The 15508-nt window shown below is 49.0% G+C and overlaps 1 protein-coding gene across 1 annotated transcript in view; it reads left to right on the forward strand.

The window, feature by feature from the left end:
* The first annotated feature begins 3514 nt into the window (after nt 1–3514).
* The window catches only part of s100b (S100 calcium binding protein, beta (neural)), an 89165-nt gene continuing 77171 nt past the window's right edge, over nt 3515–15508 (forward strand). Inside the window, exon 1 of the mRNA XM_072480932.1 lies at nt 3515–3668. The gene's annotated coding sequence lies outside the window, so the exon portion shown is untranslated. The remainder of the gene's footprint in view (nt 3669–15508) is intronic.

A 15508-nucleotide genomic window follows, 5' to 3' on the forward strand; every position in this document is an offset into this window, starting at 1 on the left:
AGCGTACTCTAGTAGTACGCCGCATGCCATATTGACGGCCTCAGGGCGTTACCTGAGGCCCAACCCCCCGATGCAACCAGCCGAATTCTCGACGGCGGGGTTCTCTCATGCTATTATTTGTCAGGAACTCGGCGTGGCGGTTGCGGACTCAATCCAGCGCCGCCACAGTCAGGGGAGAGCTGATCCGTGAGTAGGGGGGACTTTGGCAGGTGCTGGGAGCACTGATGGGGGATGGTCTGGGATGGCGAGCCTGGCAAAATGGGGGATACTATTTGGCAAGCCAGGACCACACACAGCCGGCGCCATGTTGCACGGCGCGGCCGCTGCAGGCCGCCACCGCTGTGCGCATGCGCGGCCACGGACCTAGCAATTCTCTGGCCGTATCAGCAGCTAAAGCCGGGTGCTCTATACTGACGGCCTGCTAGCCCCCCACTAAACGGAGGATCGGTGGCCGTTTTGCACAGGACATAGCCTCGAAATCGGAGAATCCAGCCCAGTGTCTACAAAGAATATGTCCTCTAGGCACACCTCATCAATAGCACTAATACTTTTTGTTTATTCAGGCCTATTCCTTGTATAAGTTCCTTGAGTTGCAAAATGATTCCTGCCATTACAGATGGCACATGTTTTTCCATAAGCAGGGCAAATGTCATTTGCCACTTTGCGGACAGAAAATGAAGGATCGATTCAGCCTCTCAAAATGGCCACCCGCACTTTGCACACGTTTCTTATTCAGCGTCACCACACTAATGTCATCTGCCGCCTCAGCTGCCTTTGCGCCAAAATTATGGTGATTCAATGTGTTGAGCTGCTTTGCAGTAAGCTCACCAGCGTGACATATTTGAATTGTACTTTCAAGTTGCAGGTCTGTTTCCTGCAGAAGCAGCTCGCGCACTTTATCATTGGAGATTCCAAAAACTATCTGGTCTCATATCATTGACAACTGGAGTGACAGGTGAGGAGCTGACAGGCGAGGAGCTGACAGGTGAGGAGCTGACAGGTGAGGAGCTGACAGATGAGGGTGAGGAGCTGACAGATGAGGGTGAGGAGCTGATTGATGAGGTGCGTAAAAGGTTCAGGTATGGTGCCAGTTTTGCTGTCGTAAAATTTGATTCCAATGAAAAATGATGCGAGATTCGTCAGGTCCGTGATTGACACTCGGGAGTCTGACAAGCTGCAGCTGCATGTACCTGCTTGTGGAGTGTAATGCGTATGTGGGCTGCAGCTTGTCAGCCTGCTGAGTGTCGATCACGGACCCGGCGAATCCCGCACCATTTTTCAGTGGAATTGAGTGTGTTCCATGCGGCACCAGTGCTAGCCCCTCAACGGTAGCGGAATCGGTCCAGGTGCGGCGTTGGTTTTTCTGTCCTAAAAGCCCACGGATTCTCCATTGGCGTCAATACTTAGTTTCAGAAACGTAGAATCCCGTCCCATGTCTTTACACAAACATTCAGCATCAGAATGACCTGGCCTTAAACATTAGTGTGTTAATCTTGAGATACACATGTATGAATCTCGAAATTCTTGGGTATCGAGTCAGCAGCCATTTTGTGTATTTGAGTACATAAACGCAATTGCTGAACTTCCTTTGCAGCCAATTCCATAGAAACTGTGATTTCCATAACCTTCTGCAGAGTAAGATTACTCTCAGCTAGCAAACGTTTCTGTATTACTTCGCTCACGTAAACCAATCTGTCCCGAATAGTGCCATTCAGCGCATTTCCAAACTCACAATATTTTGCATGTCTTTTAAGCACAGACATGATGAATTGCTTGATTTTTCTCCTCCTCTTGGTTTTGCTTAGCAAATCAGAAGCGCTTGGCAATCACCAAGGGCTTTGGCAGAAAATGTGCTTTCAAAGTTTCTACAATCTGCTTGTACATCTTAATGCCTGGTTTCTCAGGTTGCACTAAACTATGGAGGAGATTAAATATGTTTCCCCCACCACGCTCAGGAAAGTGGGCACCATAATATCTTCAACTATTTTGTTTGCCTGCGATAAATAGTCAAAATGCTCAATATAAGAGCTCCATTGCTTCATATTTTCATCAAAGGATACCGCAATGCTGAAAATGCCTGCCATTTTTCTACTGATGGTGGTTTCCCATATGCACACTTCGCAACCTCGTTTTCAGCAGCTTCCTTGATTCCCTCACACATAAGACAACAACCTGAGCTTCAGCCTCTCATTTATCACAGACAGCTGTATAATATGTTCTGCAGGCAGATTATCGTCCACATCCACCTAGCCTGTTAGTTCACCGTAGCATGTGTCGCGCCGGGTGAAAAGTTTTCCTTCATAACTTTTCTTTTCTCCAACTTTTCTTGGTAAATTTCTTCTTCCCAGATGGCTAGCCAACGTACGTCTGTAGTGCTCATTGCCCTGTGATACGAGGGAACACGAAGGTTTAAAACAACGGAGCTTTATTTACAGAGTGCTATCTCTCACATTGCTGTTCTCTCTCTCGCTTTCCCGCATCAAGACTTATAGAATTCACTGACCCTCTGAAGGAGTGCCCGACAAAAGCCCACCCCCCATATCTCCGCAACCCCACCTAAACTGCACATCTTTGGACTGTGGGAGGAAACCGGAGCACCCGGAGGAAACCCACGCAGATAGAGGGAGAACGTGTAAACTCCAATTGTTTGAGTTGGTTTCGCCTCATCTGTTTCCCTACTTGAATTAGATTTGTCAAGAAAGAAGGGACTATCATAGAATTTACAGTGCAGAAGGAGGCCATTCGGCCCATTGAGTCTGCACCGGCTCTTGGAAAGAGCACCCTACCCAAGGTCAACACCTCCACCCTATCCCCATAACCCTGTAACCCCACCCAACACTAAGGGCAATTTTGGACACTAAGGGCAATTTATCATGGCCAATCCACCTAACCTGCACATCTTTGGACTGTGGGAGGAAACCGGAGTACCCGGAGGAAACCCACGCACACACAGGGAGGATGTGCAGACTCCGCACAGACAGTGACCCAATCCGGAATCGAACCTGGGACCCTGGAGCTGTGAAGCAATTGTGCTATCCACAATGCTACCGTGCTGCCCAAGTATGAAGTTACTGTGAAAAGCCCCTAGTCGCCACATTCCGGGGCCTGTTCGGGTAAACTGATGCAGGAATTTAATCTGCACTGTTGGCCTTGTTCTGCATGACAAACCAGCTCTCTAGCCCACTGAGCTAAACCAGCCCTCAATATTTAAGATATTTAAGAATTTGGCAGATATAAGAATGGGGGTATTATTGTGCTCGAGTCATTAGGTCAGCCACAATCATGGAACAGATCTGAATAAATCATGGATAATATCAACAATCTCAGATGTAAAGCAGGCTGTTGTGTGATAGTCATCAGGGGCAATCCAGATCATCAGAATTTTACAGGGACACTGTGTACCACTCTGCTCGAGTTCCAACAAGACACTGGGTCCTTTAAAAGATTTTTGCTGCATCACTTAAGCTTCATTAAGTTGCAACTGATGTAGCTGGTCTGAGGGATGTGTTCAATCTCAGCCACCGATTGGTTGAATCTATCCGCATTGGGACTGCATTGATTTCAATAACAGCTTCTAACTCACAGCTCACAGCGAATAAAAACATCACTGTTGGACAGCAAACGTTGCAGTCAACTCCACACTGAAAGTTAGCTGGAATCACTCCAAGGTAAGGAGAATAAAACTGTTTTGTGTGGAATAAAAGTGAGATGCATCTATATGTTCTGTGTCAATTTAAGACAATTGTACATAATGCTGTTTTAAAAAATACTGACTGAAAAATATGCTTTTAGGATAATTTCCTATTGTGGAAGAATAGGAATAAAGCCAATCGCCAAGTATCGTCAGGATTGAATTAAATAGGTTTTCAAACGGAGCTGAGAAATATCAAACTCCTTGCCTGAAGGAATTAAGGAAACAGGTCCAGTCGTAACTTAAAAGGGAATTGGATCAATGGTTGAAAAGGAAGAATTTGCAGTGCTCCACAGAATGGGACTCCTTAATACTGCTCATTTTCCTCGGGCAGCTGTCTTTCAGAGTTACGACAAGTGGTGGGGCAGCTCCCTGACAGTGTGTTGTGGACTTGCTCAGCAGGAACTTTTAAACTTTAAGGGTGGCACGGTGGCACAGTGATTAGCGCTGGTACCTCACAGCGTCAGGGACCCAGGTACAATTCCAGCATTGGGTCACTGTCTGTGAGGAGTTTGCACATTCTCCCCGTGTCTACTTGGGTTTCCTCTGGGTGCTCTGGTTTCCTCCCACAGTCCAAAGATGTGCAGATTGGCCATGCTAAATTGCTCCTTGGTGTCCAGGGATGTGCAGGCTAGATTATGGGGTTACAGGGATAGGGTGGATGAACGGGGGAGTGGACATGGGTAGAGTGCCCATTCGATAAATCGAATGGCCCCCTTCTGCTCTGTAGGGATTCTATGTTCCAGGATTACTGTTCCTATTTACCAAAAAAATAGTGAAATGAAAAACTTCAAATGCTGAAAATCTAAATTAGCAAAAAAAGACGAGGGGTGGGACTGCAAGTCAGATCAGTCCGCTTGGGTCTGGGAGGCAGGTAGTTTAATACTTCATCAAATCTATTTCCTTCTTGTCTTAGGGTTTTTAAATTTTTTACTGAAAATGCATATCGTTGTCCTGTTCACACTTAGTTGCAAAGATTATAACTGATTCAGTCTGAGAATGAACGGAGGAGGAGAGGGTCGTGTAGGACCCAACTCTTCTCCAAGAGCTCCATTGTAACTGGTCAGTGAAAGAAGCACATTAGCACCAATATTAACTCTACAGGTTGTTGTGATTTGGAAGTCGCTGCCTGAAAGGGTGCTGGAAGCAGATTCAATAATAATTTTGAAAAGGGAAATGGAAATATATTTGAAAAGGAAAGAAAACTAAGGTACAAGGCAATGGGGAAAGAGTGAAGGAGTGGAGTTGGTTAACTCCATCAAAGAGTCCGCTGATGGAATGAATGACCTACTTCTGTGTTTTGTGCAATGTATAAACAGCAACATCACAAATTATGTTGAGATACTGACTGGTCCTTTTATAAGGAGATACTGACTGGTAAATGTGGTGGATATGACATTTTCACCCTGATTCATTTTTGCTACAGTGCTAAACTTCCGTGAACAATTAAATGCTTGTGACTGAATTTGAAATGAGCATTTTTTTTTTCATTGCTGCCTGCAGGGCTCATGTTTCCTGCATGCGAATGACCACCCACAAACTTCAGTTTGCAGACACAATTTTCCCTCCCTTCCCATAAACAAAGCAAAGTTGTAGGTAACATTTGGTTCAGAGGTGCACTATCTCCTCAATATAGTTGCTACTCCCAGGGGTGTAGTTTGTTGAGATTTGCACACGTACCAGCCAATTAAACACCCATGCACTCTCTTCACACAAACCCCCCCCCCAACCGTCTTGCTCCGCACCGCCTTTTGGCCTAGTACCAGTGCAGCTTGAGTGAATGCACCCAACATTGCTGGAGGTGCTGCTTCCAACTATTGTGCACAAAACAATTAAACTAAATTAAATAAACTGATGGACAAATTAAAAGGGGCAGCCACTTAAAGGCTTACTGCCCTAAACAAAAACAATGCACAAGCGAAACTTAAAACATCAAATTAAAATGTGATTAAAAGGGTCAATAAAGCACCCCAGTCCCTGCGGTGTCCAGCAGGCACGGATGGCTTTGATGGTGCCCGTGGACACCGCATGCTCCCACTCCAGGGACACCCAGTTGCGAATAGAGCAACAGTAGAGGGGCAGACAGTCGGGTCAGGAGATCACCTCAGTCTCCCACTGCCTGGATCTGTTTATGGCAAGTTTGGCCAGGCCAGGAGCTTGTTCAGGAAGTGGTCTTCATCCCTCCCTACCCCCTCTCCGCACCGGGAGCAGAGCTGCTTCTAATCAGCATAAAAACTACTAACAGCATGAGAGACTTAAGCACATTAATCTAGGATGAACCACCAGTTCTACTGGGGCAGTGCCCATGGACACCACATGCCCTCACCAATATAATGAGGTGAAAGTGTGCAACCAGTGCCTCTGAGCTATGTGTTACCTACAACTTTATATCGATGAATAAGTCACCGGCCTAGACTGTGGTCCTTTAGAAAACTTTCATGAACATCCCTGGATGACATTGCACAGGGATTTCTTGATATGCTCGGAGTTCAGTACGTGTCAGCATTTCCTGTCAGTCTAAATACAAACATCTGTAGACGGCCACTTCATTGCCAATCTCTCAACAGCGAATTAGTTATCAGGCTGCTGCCAGGGGATCTGGGTGGTATTTTGGTGGGGATTGCCACTGTCTTTAAGCTTTGCTTTAAAAATTAATAAACTTGCTTCATTTTTTTTCTGATTTGATGTTGAATCATGATGAATACTAAACCAAGGTCAACATAAAAACAATACCAACAGAACAGTGCTCACGGTCAAAACATGTTAGCTCATACTAACAAACATTCCCCGCTGCCCAACTTAAATTAGACATTCAAACAAATCTCTGGGTGTCCCAACCATGGTAACGGTGAAAGAACCAAGTTTTCCTGACCCATGATTTCATTGCACCCTGAAGGTTAGTCCACACATAAATCCATCTAAGTTTATGCCTACTTTTCCGGGTGAACATTTAAAGTGTTAGATTTTGTATTTATTCCTGAGAATGACTATTGCCTAGACTGTCAGCATTCCACAAGATAATGACGGACAAGGAGTACCATTAAACCCATCCTGTTTTGTCCATCCAGGGAAATGTTTTTCTCACACCATTGTTGTATTCAGCTGCTTATTTTTAAATAATTCTCAGGTTTTTGTCACGAAACACTCATGGTTATACTACACACTGACCTTTCCTTGTGTGAAGAAAAATTTCCTGCTGACTTTCTTTCCTCATAATGCAATTTAGGATCAACCTTGTGACTCTTCATTGCACTGTCTCCACTTTAGGAATGTCTCCCTTGTGTCTTGATAAACAAAAACTGGAGATAGGATTTAAGTGTGGCCCGGCTAGACTTCTGAGCAGCTTTTCGTCAATCATTTGTAGGAAACGGGTGTCACTGGCTAGATCAGCATTTATTGCCCATCCCTAATTGCCCTTGAGAAAGTGCTAGTGAGACACCTTCTTGAGCCGCTGCAGTCCATGTGGTATAGGTACACCCACAGTGCTGTTAGGGAGGGAGTTCCAGGATTTTGATCCAGCAACATTGAAGGAATGGTGATATATTTCCAAGTCGGGATGGTGAGTGACTTGGAGGGGAACTTGAAAGTGATGTGTTCCAATATGTCTGGGGCTCGTGTCCTTCTAAATGGTAGTGGGTTTGGAGCCTAGGTGAGTCCCTGCAGTGCATCTTGTAGATGGTACACACGGCTGCTACTGTGTATAGGTAGTGGAGGAAGTGAATGTTAAGGTGATGGATGAGATGCGATTAAAGTGGACTGTTTTATCCGGGATAGAGTCGAGCTTCTTGAGTGTTAGAGCTGGACTCATCCAGGTAAGTGGAGAGTATTCCATCACACTCCTGACTTGTGCCTTGCAGATGGTGGACTGGCTTTGGGCGAGTAAGGAGGCAAGTTATTAATCACAGGTTTCCCAACCTCTGAGCTGTTTGATCGCAGCTTCGTTTGTTTTGTATTCTCCTATTGGCCTTGCATTTATCTGTGAGCTACAAGCTAACCTCCGGAGGTTATTATCTCTTTTATATGATGAGGATTTAATTGGGGAGATGTTTTGGTAATATATTCCATATGCAGTGTAGCAGACAGGCAAGAATCTCACTACTTTTAGGTCATTGTAGCTGTATCTACCCATTGGATAGTCATCATGACCAATAGGTTTCCAATGTGCCTGCCAATTGATTTATTTTTGTTCCTCCAATTCTTTCTGACAGTGGGGAAGAAATGGTTCAAATCTCCCTCCCTTAGAGCACACAATTGGGGGGAGATAGTGAATGATTATCGGCAGCAACAATTGTTCACGCATTTGTTAGCCAGCACCCCCTCGCCGGCCCCCACCCACACTCCCCCATTCCCCCCAACACAAAGGGCGTGGAAGGGAATAGGATGACTGGGGATACACATGGCTTTAGGAAGTCATTGAATGGGGCAGGAGAACAGAGGGACCGGAAGCAAAGATGACAGCATTAAAATCAATCCAATTAAATGAGATGAAGGTCAGTGAGGGGTGGAGTGGGGCAGGTAAGTGGTGGTGGAGGGAGGAGGGTAGGGAATCAATGAGGTGGGGGTCTCTGTAAAGGATGTCGAACAGCGAACAATCTGAGAATTTTCACAATCGATAATTCCAAGATAACAATGGACTGGGTCTTTCCAGCTGGCATCATCTCAGCAATCTCCAGACTGTAAATAAGTTAAAACTATCGGTTGAATAGAAAGCCTAATTGTTCTATTTTTCTACCTTGTCCTGTGATCGCCGCTGGACTGTCCCACGCCCAATTTAAAATTTTGGAAGAAAAATTCCAGACAATGGGGAAAACCAAAGGAAGCACGGAATCCCCATTTGCCATTTAAATTCAGTTGTATACATGTGATTCCACTTAACTCCTGAGTAACCTGGCATAAACCAACACTATCGATCAGACTGGATCCCAGACAGTGAACCGGTCAGTTAGGCCACAGAGTATGAAATGAAAATTGCTTATTGTCACAAGTAGGCTTCAAATGAAGTTAGTGTGTGTGATGAATGATTACTGTGTTACTGTACCCTGATCATCATGTAAGGTGATGTCCCCTTTCAGACCGTGCTTGGAACCCTGGGGGACTCCACCTCCAGCCCCGCCCATCAGGGAGTTGTATATAAAGGGCCTCTCTGTAGGCGGCACCCAGTAAGCACCCGTCTCGGCATCAGGCTAGTTCTCAGCTTATTAAAGCCTTCTTTACCGTTCTACTCTCTTGCGTTGTAATTGAGGGTACTACAATTTAATAAGCTGAACTACATTAGGATGGACGCAGGACTCAAGCCAGAGAAGCTCAACCTGGAAGCACGGACACCAGAGGCAAAATAAATTTTTAAGTACTGGCTCCGCTGCTTCGAGGCCTACCTGGACTCTTCGGAGACTCCCGTGCTAGGGCCACGCAAGCTGCGCCTACTCCACGCCCGGGTGAGTCACAGAATCTCCGCCACGATCGAGAAGGTGACTACTTACGACGAGATGGTTGAGATCCTACGCAAGAGGTTCGTCAAACCCATAAACGAAGTACATGCCCAGCATCTGCTCTCTACCTGCCGGCAGCGCTCAGGGGAAACGCTAGACGAGTTCATGGAAAAGCTCACCAGGAACTACAATCATCAGGATGTGACAGGGGAAGTCCATATGAACCTGCACATCCGAGCCACTTTCGTGTCCGGCATCCGTTCGACCTATATCCGGCAGCGACTCCTCGATATCGTAGGTCATAGAATCATAGACTTTACAGTGCAGAAGGAGGCCATTCGGCCCATCGAGTCTGCACCGGCTCTTGGAAAGAGCACCTTACCCAATGTCAACAGCTCCACCCTATCCCCATAACACCCAACATTAAGGGCAATTTTGGACATTAAGGGCAATTTATCATGGCCAATCCACCTAACCTGCACATCTTTGGACTGTGGGAGGAAACTGGAGCACCCGGAGGAAACCCACGCACACACGGGGAGGATGTGCAGACTCCGCACAGACTGACCCAAGCAGGAATCAAACCTGGGACCCTGGAGCTGTGAAGCAATTGTGCTATCCACAATGCTACCGTGCTGCCCGTGTTGAGGTGGAGTTCGATCCTCCACCTCAAGATTTTCTCATTTTTAATTTTGCCCCTGTAGCGCACAAAGACTCACGAGAGACGAATAGAGATGAAGTCAATGAGGCTTTATTAAGCGTGACTTGTTCCCCGCAGTTCAGCAACAGACTGGCCTGTGGGGAAGAACTCCTGGTTCTTAGACTCCGCCTTCAGGGCGGAGCTAGGGATCAACAGCCAACCAGGACCTGGGATCTGTCAGCCAATGACATCACGGCTTCACAGTCGCACATGACCCCTAATGCATACTACCACAGCCCCGTTGTGCGTTATCAAACATGAAGACTACCGACCATTGGTCGGTAACGAGGGTAAACCTCCTACCGGCTAGGAAGTGCCTCCAGTGCCGCACGGCCTCCACAATGGCTTGTGCCTCCTTTTCGACTGCAGAGTGCTGAATCTCGGAGGTGGTGAGAGTCCGGGAGAAGAAAGCTACTGGCCTGCCTGCCTGATTGAGGGTAGCAGCCAGGGCGATGTCTGACACATCGCTCTCTACCTGGAAAGGGATGATTTCGTCCACCGCGTGCATAGCGGCCTTGATGATGTCGTCCTTGATACGACTGAAGGCCGACCGGGGCTCAGCCGTCAGGGGAAATATCGTGGTCTTTATGAGTGGGTGGGCTTTGTCCGCATATTTGGAGACTCACTTGGCGTAATAGGAGAAAAGCCCCAAGCACCGTTTGAGGGCCTTGAGGCTGCGGGGGAGAGGGAGTTCCTTAAGGGGGCGCATGCGGTCGGGGTCGGGACCTAGGACCCCGTCTTCCACGACATAGCCAAGGATGGCCAGCCGGGTGGTGTGGAAAACGCATTTGCCCTCGTTATAGGTCAGATTAAGGGCTCAGGCGGTCTGGAGGAACATTTTGAGGTTAGCGTCATGGTCCTGCTGATCATGGCCGCAGATGGTGACATTGTCCAAGTACGGGTATGTAGCCCGCAAGCCGTACTGGTCCACCATTTGGTCCATCGCCCTCTGGAAGACGGAGACCCCATTTGTGACGCCGAAGGGGACCCTGAGGAAGTGGAGGAGCCGGCCGGCTGCTTTGAAGGCAGTATAAGGGCGGTCCCTCGGTCGGATGGGAAGCTGGTGGTAGGCAGATTTGAGATCGACAGTGGAAAATACTCGGTATTGAGCGACCCGATTTACCATTTCCGCGATGCGAGGAAGGGGGTACGCATCGAGCTGCGTGAATCGGTTTATGGTCTGGCTATAATCCACAACCATCCGTTTCTTTTCCCCGGACCGGACTACCACCACTTGTGCTCTCCAGGGGCTGTTGCTAGCTTCGATGACCCCCTCTCCCAGTAATCGCTGGACCTCCGACTTGATAAAAGTCATGTCTTGGGCACTGTACCGTCGGCTCCTGGTGGTGGCGACGGGCTTACAGTCGGGAGTGAGGTTCGCGAATAGAGAGGGGGATGCGACTTTAAGTGTCGCAAGGATGCATACTGTGAGGGGGGCAAGGGTCCGCCGAACTTCAGTGTCAGGCTTCGGTAGCTGCATTGGAAATCCAGTCCGAACAGCAGGGGGGCAGAGAGGTGAGGGAGGATATAAAGTTTGAAACGAGCGTATTCGGCGCCCTGAATCGAGAGGTCTGCAATACAATACAATACAATTTATTGGTAGAGGGATTGAGTTCCGGAGTCAGGAGGTCATGTTGCAGCTGTACAGAACTCTGGTACGGCCGCATTTGGAGTATTGCGTACAGTTCTGGTCACCGCATTATAGGAAGGACGTGGAGGCTTTGGAGCGGGTGAAGAGGAGATTTACCAGGATGTTGCCTGGTATGGAGGGAAAATCTTATGAGGAAAGGCTGATGGACTTGAGGTTGTTTTCATTGGAGAGAAGAAGGTTAAGAGGAGACTTAATAGAGGCATACAAAATGATCAGGGGGTTAGATAGGGTGGACAGTGAGAGCCTTCGCCCACGGATGGAAATGGCTGGCACGCGGGGACATAGCTTTAAACTGAGGGGTAATAGATATAGGACAGAGGTCAGAGGTAGGTTCTTTACGCAAAGAGTAGTGAGGCCGTGGAATGCCCTACCTGCAACAGTAGTGAACTCGCCAACATTGAGGGCATTTAAAAGTTTATTGGATAAACATATGGATGATAATGGCACAGTGTAGGTTAGATGGCTTTTGTTTCGGTGCAACATCGTGGGCCGAAGGGCCTGTACTGCGCTGTATTGTTCTATGTTCTATGTTCTAATACCCCTTGATTTGGACTGAGTGGGACCCGGAGGCGAGGGGTATGGTTTGGGACGCGGGATGGGTGCACAAGGAGCAGCGCCTTACCGTTTCTGGGTGGATAAAGCTCTCAGTGCTCTCGGAGTCGAAGAGGCATGCAGTGTCGCGCCCGTTGACCCGGACCTACATCATGGAATTCTGCAGGTGTTTTGGCCGGGTTTGGTCAAGGGTGATCGCTCCCAGTTGTGGGTAGTCCGAGTCCTCAGCCGAGTCGGACTCGTAAAATGTCCGCCGCCGTCGGTTGCACGTGTCGGGCCGAGAAGATGGCCACCGCCAGGATGGCCGCCCCCATGATTTGCACGAGGCGGATGACGCGTCAGAAGGGGGGGGTGTCGGGTTGATGCGCAGCCGCGTTGCGAGGCCTGCGGGCCTGTGAGCCTGATTTACGGGCCTGATGATCTTTTTGTTTCTGGGCCTTGGGCCTGGCCAGGCAGACCCTCGCGAAATGCCCCTTCTTCCCGCAGTCGCTGCAGATGGCGGAGCGGGCTGAGCAGCGTGGACATGGATGCTGGCCCTGCCCACAGAAATAGCACGGTGTGCCCCAGGTCTGGGTGGATCACTGCGCGGCACTGGCCTGTAGCGTGGCCGAGTCTGGGGAAGTCCGAGGGGGGCTCGCAGGGTCCGCAGTATACGTGCCTAGATTGTGGCGGGCCACTTCCAGCGAGGTGGCGAGTGTTACCGTGTCCTGGAGGTCTTTTACTCCATTTTCTCTGCAGTCGAAAAGGAGGCACAAGTCATTGTGGAGGCCGTGCGGCACTGGAGGCACTACCTAGCCGGTAGGACGTTCACCCTCGTTACAGACCAATGGTCGGTAGTCTTCATGTTTAATAACGCACAACGGGGCAAAATTAAAAATGATAAAAGCTTGAGGTGGAGGATCGAACTCTCCACCTACACGTACGATATCGAGGAGTCGCTGCCGGATACCCTGTCCCGCGGCACGTGTGCCAACGCGCAGGAGGATCGCCTGCGGGCCATCCACAATGACCTCTGTCACCCTGGGGTTACCCGGCTCGCCCACTTTATCAAGTCCCGCAACCTACCTTACTCCACCAAGGAGGTCAAGGCCATGACCAGGGCTTGCCAGATCTGCGCGGAGTGCAAACCGCACATCTACCGGCCAGACCAGACTCGCCTCGTAAAGGCCTCGGGGCCCTTTGAGCGACTAAGCATGGACTTCAAAGGTCCTGTCCCGTCCACCAACCGCAATACCTACTTCCTAACCATCATCGACGAGTTCTCCTGCTTCCCATTCGCTGTCCCCTATCCGGACATGACCTCAGCCACCGTGATAAAGGCACTGCACAGCATCTTCACCCTGTTTGGTTTCCCCGCTTATATCCACAGTGACCGGGGTACATCGTTCATGAGCGATGAGCTGCGTCAGTATCTGCTCAGCAAAGGCATCGCCTCGAGCAGAATGACCAGTTATAACCCACGTGGAAACAGGCAGGTGGAGAGGGAGAATGCGACAGTTTGGAAGGCTGTCCTTCTGGCCCTACGGTCGAGAAGTCTCCCAACCATCCACTGGCAGGAGGTCCTACCCGATGCCCTCCACTCCATTAGGTCGCTCCTCTGCACGGCCACGAATGAGACCCCTCACAACCGCTTGTTTGTCTTCCCCAGGAAGTCCACCTCCGGGGTTTCGCTTCCACCTTGGCTGATGACTCCTGGACTTGTTCTTCCCCGGAGGCACGCGAAGAGCCATAAAACGGACTCCTTGGTTGAGAGGGTCCGACTACTACATGCAAACCCCCGATACGCCTACGTCGAGCACCCTGACGGCAGGCAAGACACGGTTTCCCTCCGGGATCTGGCACCCGCCGGTTCCCCCACTACAGACGCCCCCCTCTCACGGATTCCCTGCGGAATCTGGCACCCACTGATCACCCCCCCGGTTCCCCTCTCCGTCAGTGGACACCGACCACGCGCACCCTCTAGCGCCCCCCCCCCTGGCGCCGGCACTGCTGCCCCCAGCCCCAGCTATCCCACCTGCGCCCCGATCCTCTACCCCGACCCGGACCAAAGCTTCGACCACCGTGCTCCCGGATGTACCCTCACCTAAGATGTCCGTGTCTGCCGCACCACCGCCCGAGCTGAGGTGGTCGACAAGGATGATCAGGTCACCGAAACAAATAGACTTGTGATTCCACTTCACCCCCGCCGGACTTTGCGTTTTTTAAACAGGGGGTGAATGTGATAAATGGTTACTATGTTACTGTACCCTTATCATCATGTAAGGTGATGTCCCCTTTAAGACCAGTCTTGGAACCCTGAGGGACTCTGCCTCCGACTCCACCAGGGAGTCGTATATAAGGGGCCGCTCTGTAGGCGGCATCCAGTCAGCACCTGTCTCGGCATCAGGCTAGTTCTCAGCTTATTAAAGTCTTCTTTACTGTTCTACTCTCTTGCTTCGTTATTGAGGATACAACACTGTGAAAAGCCCCTAGTCACCACATTCTGGGCTGTTCGGGGAGGCTGGTACGGGAATTGAACCGTGCTACTGGCCTGCCTTGGTCTGTTTTAAAAATCAGCTCTTTAGCCCTGTGCTGAACCAGCTAGGAGCCCTGATCTCCAGTTCCCCACTCTCAACCCACCCCCGCACTCCCAGCAAGTTAGATCAGTTCAAACACCCCTCACAGACAACCACAGGAACCAACCTGCATGCAGCAAGACCCCACAAACAGTGGGTTAACAAAAGAAAGACTTGCATTTATAAGCAGTCGCTTGCTAGTACAGAACACGGGTTTTGCAGAAAAAATAGACATATGCCAAAGGTTTTTATTAGGACTGATTCGCAATAATACCAAATCTCAAAGGGAACAACAATTTATACGACATGAGAAGAGAGTGATGATTGGCTGACAAATGACTCTGATTGATCTAGGCCTTGTCATGAAGAATGTACCAGGGAACAGCTAACTGTTAAGCTTTCAATTTTGTTTACGTTCAAACCAGGCAGATCGACTCTAATTGGTCAATGGAGAATGAACCAGGGAAAGGCTGTGCCCCAAACATTTGTTTAGCTAAAAAAGGTGATGAACATGCTCCATCTGTTTCCAAAGGACAGGGCCCTGAGTGTGAATATGTGTAGCTTCCAGTATTGTAAGTGAGCCACACAGCAAGCCCAATTGATAATCTTAAATTGGTTTTAAGTGTAATTCTTAGCAGAATCAAGATGTGTCCAAATCACATACAATGTTGGACACTATGTTTTGAGTTGTGCATGCACGGGTTTGTGGGGTACGGTCAGTACTTTGCCTGTTACGAACAGCGGAAGAGACGTGCTGTTTGATACAAAATCCTACAGCGGGATTTGAAACCACAACCTCTTGATAGGGAAGCTGGGGTCCCATCTCATTCAAAAGATAATCTCCAACAGTTTAGCACTGCCTCAGTATCATACTGGAGTGTCATTATAAAACCATAATACTTGGAGCAGAAGTAGGCCATTCAGCCCATC

This window comes from Scyliorhinus torazame, chromosome 2 (genome assembly GCF_047496885.1).
Source record: "Scyliorhinus torazame isolate Kashiwa2021f chromosome 2, sScyTor2.1, whole genome shotgun sequence".
Lineage (NCBI taxonomy): Eukaryota > Metazoa > Chordata > Chondrichthyes > Carcharhiniformes > Scyliorhinidae > Scyliorhinus > Scyliorhinus torazame.